Source organism: Lupinus angustifolius, chromosome LG20 (assembly GCF_001865875.1).
Source record: "Lupinus angustifolius cultivar Tanjil chromosome LG20, LupAngTanjil_v1.0, whole genome shotgun sequence".
In the NCBI taxonomy this organism is placed as follows: Eukaryota; Viridiplantae; Streptophyta; class Magnoliopsida; order Fabales; family Fabaceae; genus Lupinus; species Lupinus angustifolius.
This window is the reverse complement of record NC_032028.1, coordinates 15,749,516-15,755,193: the sequence shown is the minus strand read 5'-3', so window position 1 is coordinate 15,755,193 and position 5,678 is coordinate 15,749,516.

Sequence of the window (5,678 nt, the reverse complement as noted above, 5' to 3'; positions counted from 1 at the left end):
AATGGAGACGAGAAAAAGAGAAAGAATACATTAACTTTCTTTAGGAGAATTAGTGTAAAAATGAGACGATGGGGTGAGGTATTTATAGGAGAGCCTCACCCTCTCTAAAATCTTAAAATTAATGAGAGGCAATCTATCTTTAGGCTAGCTTAGGTGATGTATCTAATGGTGGTGAAGTAAGGAGATTCGGTGAGTGATTTAGGGGATTATGGAAGTTTTGATTTAGCTTGTTTGACAAGCCATTGACCCATGATGTGATTAATACTCTGCCTTGATTGAAGCGACTTGATTTCGCAATAGAAGTCGTTCCTGAGTATTTCCGGGTAACTTCGTTCAGAAATATACAATCTACCAATTTAGGTTTTTTGCCCGAAACGTCGAAACTTGAATTTCGAGGTGAAAAATACCTAGAGATGAGTTACGGACAAACCTGGTGTCTATTTTGACTAGAAATAATATTTCGAAGCCAACAACAAAATCGGAGTTCGATTTCGAGTTACGGAACTCAAAAACTGGGCGAAAACTCGATAAAACGACCCGAAATCGTCTCAGAAACTTTTATTCTCCAAAAATATTGAAAAAATAGGGCAAGCAATAATATTATAATACAAGACTAAAAATATACTGAGGTTTAGCCTAAAACATTACTTATTAATTTCTATAATTAATTCATTAACAATTAATTACTTAATTAAACGTGCTTGGAAAAACACGGTGTTACATCTAACAAGAAATAGACTATGTTAGCTCAATCCACTATGGAAGTTGAGATGATAGCATTAGTAACAACTAATGAAGAAGCAAGTTGGCTGAAAAGCTTGCATGTAGAGATGCCCCTATGGAAAAACTGATGTGAGTTGTGTTGATCCATTGTGATTGTATCACGGCTATTGCAAAAAGTAAGAACCACTTTTATAACGATAAGAAACGAAAAATTTATCGTAAGCACAACACTATTAGAGAGTTACTCTCTACAAAAGCTATTAGAGTGGATCATGTACGCATTGAGAATAACATAGCAGATCCTTTGACGAAAGGACTAACTAGAGAGAAAGTCCATAATACTTCTAAGAGTATGGGACTATTGCCCTTTGAACGAGGATCACTCGTGATGGTAAACTGACCTAACTGACTGGAGATCCCAAGAAATAGGTTCAATGGGTAATAACAAGTTGTGAAGTGATATAAGTGAACATGTTATAAAATTATGAGAAGCATGATTCCTGCAGCATATGGAAGGATGAGCTAAAACTCTTAATGAGATCTATACTCCAATTGGAGTGGAGTACTTAGGCTAGAGGAGTACTCTTGATAGACTCACCTATGTGAATGTGGAAGTGAGGTCGTTTCCTATGAAATTTTGGGGCATAAATTTCTAGAGCTTTCACTATATTGGGATAGACGTGCATGTCCTTTAACGCACGGACTTTATAAAATACACCTTTGAAAATGTTGTGTGTGGTTTGATGCTGGAGATAGAGTTCAAGACTACGATTCACTCTAGTAAAATCTGGATCTTATTCACTATGCAAAGGTTCAAGTCACATGACACATTTGTTTATGCACAATCTTATTGAGACCACAAATATTCTCGGAAATCGTTTTTTAATTTCAAATGGGGGGTTGTTGGAACTTGGTGTCGGTGTAAAATCTAAAAAACTTTCAAGTCTCACATAGAAGAGTTTTGAAAGAAAACAACTCCCAAGTCCCACATTAGAAAGACCAGGAACATGGAAAAAATCTCATGTTATAAATAGAAGTCTCCTTCTTTCGTATTTTTTTCGCCTCAAGTTGAATGCAATTTCATTCAACTTTTTCTTTCTCCCTCATATTTTTCACTGATGCATTTCCGGAAAACTTCTCTCCCTTTCTTTCTATGGCACTAATAAATGGCACGGGTAGCCATATTGTTGGAATTTCGAGAACTAATATTGGTAATCAGTATTGTGGGAAAAGAATTGGTACGGGTAGCCATATTGTGGGCATTTCGAGAACTGACACTGGTAGTCAGTATTGAGGGAAAGGAATTGGTACGGGTAGCCATGTTGTGAGCATTTCAAGAACTGACACTTGTAGTCAGTATTGTGGGAAAAGAATTGGCACGAGTAGCCATATTGTGGGCATTTCGAGAACTAACACTAGTAGTCAGTATTGTGAGAAAATTTTTGGCACATGTAGCCATATTGTGGTGGGTGTATTCGAGATTGGTTCTTATATTACAGTAAGAATTCGATAACAGAGATCTGGACTGTTTTATCCTCGGGACGGCGTGGTTGATAGTCTGCTTGCACATTTTTGGCAGTGTCACGAAACACCTTAAAGAGAGCGATTTGGTCATGACTCAGCCAATAAGTATTATTTCATGTCATTTATAATTGTTGCAAGCTACGGTTATAACAAAATCGAATAGAAAGTTTTGGTTGGAGTGAAATCATATGTGGAGAGAGCTTGACCACCCAACATAGACTTTATTATGGATGTAAGGGTTAAGAGTAGAATGGAGAGAAAATAATAATATAGAGTCCCAAGAGTTAAATGGTGGAAATTGATAGAAGAAGAATATACGAGCTTTAATCAAAAGGTTTTGGAAGAAGGATTTTGGGAAGCACATGGAATTGCTAATGATATATAGGTGATGATGACCAAAGGAATTATGATGATAACAAATGAGATATTACGCGAATCTCTATATGCTTTGAACTAAATGGTAAAAAACATGGTGGTGGAACCAAAAATGCCCAAGACAAAGTTAAGGTGAAAAATGAATGTTATAAATTATTGTCTTTCTGTACAAATACAAAAAAGTTTGAAAAATACAAGGTAGCCGAAAAAGTGGCAAAATATTGGTGGGTGAAGCTAAAGACAAAGTGTATGATAGGTTATACAAATCTCTAGGTACCAATGGAGGGAAAAGAAGTGACTACAAGCTTGAAAATGGTAAGGACAGAAAAACAAGAGACTTGAACTAAGTGAAATGAATTAAATATGAAAATGAAAAGGTGTTAGTGAATGACAAAGATATTAAAGAAATATGGAAGAATTGTTTTCACAAGTTTTTCAATGAATAACATAATACCTTGTTTTTTATAGTTAAAGATCAAAATTATATATTTTATCATAGAATTCGAGAGTTGGAGTTGAAAGAATTCAGGAGAAGGACAAAACAATTGGACCATATTATATATCTATTGACTTCTAAAAGGCTCTAGGAAAGTAGAGCATTAGTTTACTCATAAAGTTGTTTAATGAAATCACGAGGTCTAAAAAAATGTCACACGAGTGGATAAGAGACATTTTAATTCATATTTATAAGAACAATGATGACATACAAATTCTGCAGTTTATAGGAGGATTAAACTCATTTGACAAAAGGCATGTATCATTGAAAATCAAATCGATAAGGTTGGCCATGGAAGCTATATATTTGTTGTGGCGAATGATGGAGAAATATCAGAGGAACCAAAGGGACTTGCACATGAAAAATACCTACGATGAGGTGCCTAAGAGATTTTATAGAATGACCCAGAGAGGAAATATGATAGGGTCAATACCAACTTGAGAATACAAGATAGGGTCTTAAAAGATTTTCCTATTATTGTAGAAATATATCAAGGGTTAGCATTTAGTCTCTCTTTGTTTAAGTTGGTCTTCGATGTGTTTATTGAGCATATCCAAGAACCGCACATCACATGTTTTCGTGAATGATATTGTCTTGGTAGGAGACTCGAGAGATGAATTAAATGAGAAGCTAGAAACGTGAAGATAATTGTTAGAAGTACATGACTTTTGTTTTAGTTAAAGTAAGATAAAGTACATGAAGTGTAAGCTTAGCAAGAGGCTTACAAACCCTTTTGCAGAGGTAATGATTGAGGATCATATTATAACACAAGTCATTATATTTAGGTACTTTGAGTCAATAATACAACACTGTGGGGAAATTGACGAAGATGTAAACCATATGATTCAAGCGAGTTGGGTGAAATTATATAGTGTTTCAGATGTGATATGTGATAAAAAGTAGGACTCAAGTTTAAAGGAAAGTTTTATTGCACGAAGAAGAGAATTTTGCGTTGGATGAGTGAACACATTAGACAATATAATATTAGAAATTAATGCATTATAGAGAAATTTGGAGCATTTTTCATTGTTTCAAATACGGTAAAATCGTTCTTTAGATGTTTTGGACATGTGTGGAGTGATCAATAGAAGCCTTGAGAAGGTGAGTAGATCAAATGAATGTTAGTCCAATTCATATAGGAAGATGGAGGCCAAGAAAACCTATATTGTAATGACTAAAAATGATTTAGTTGTCAATGTTTTGTCAATGAACAGGAATTATGATAGAATATTATGATGTTGTTCAATCTATGCGGCTGACTCCACCTAATGTGATTCAAACTTAGTCATTGTTTACTATTTAGATGTAATGAAAATCAGGTAAGATAACTCATGTTGCTTTAATTTGCGACTAAGTACACGATCTCAGCCCTAGACCTGATAAGACTCGACTATATTCGAGACCAATCACAATCGGGTCAAGCCAAGTATGCAAATAGGGTCGGATCCTACTCACTCATAATTAACATTTTGAAATTTGTTTCCTTCGATCTTTAAACCACTCTTTATGGTGTCTTAGTTCATGGTATGGTTTTATTAATAATTAGTTTTTGTAATGACTATTTGACTTTAATTTTTTGTTTTATAAATTTAAGTGAATTGTATTGTTAATTTGTGGGGAATATGGTTACATTTTCTAAAAAGTGAGATTTTACATCATTAAATTAACTTCTATTGATAGTTTTCTTAAGATGTTTCTATGCACTCAAAACTTCAATTTATCATTTTACATTAATTCCAAATTTTAAAATAATTAGCAATATTCTGTAAAAATAAAAGCGGCATAGTAGAAAATATATATGCATAAATCCATTAAAAAATGTATATAGTAAGAGAAAAAAATGTATGCACTGACAGTGTATGAGTTTTATATACTATTATTGTGTCATCTATTATTGATTTTTAATTATTGTTGACTTTTTAAAAAATGTAGTCCAAATGAATGGTGGATGATGAAGTGCATGTGTATAAATCTTTATGTCGTCAGTGTATACATTTTAAACTCATCTAGTAATGACAAATGTAAAAATTTATTTAAATAAGTTCTAGAATTCCTCCCTGTTTTGATTGAAATTGTTTACTCTTATTATTTTTTATAATTTTTCATAAACTTGTTCGAGTAATAACCCTTTGTAAAAAAACTTATAAATAAGAAAAAGAACTAAGAAAACAATATAATCGCAAAGATAGCTCGGTTTATTTTTATAGAGGGTAAAATATATGTAATTTGGTATAGAGATTTATACATAGTAAATATATCATCTATATTCATTTGTTTTACTTTTTTTGAATAGTCAATAATGATAAAATATAAATGATGGAGAATACAGTGAAAATATATAAAACTCATATACAATCAGAATATATATCTTTTTCTCAATTTTATAATGTCAACCTTAATAACTAATTTTGCAAGAGAAAAAATGTATATTTTGATAGTATAATAATTTTTTACCTAATCACTTGATCATCTAGCTTATGAAATGATCATTGGCATATAGTAATATAAATGAATGATATATTGTCTGTATATAAATATTTACAAGAACAATAATTATATA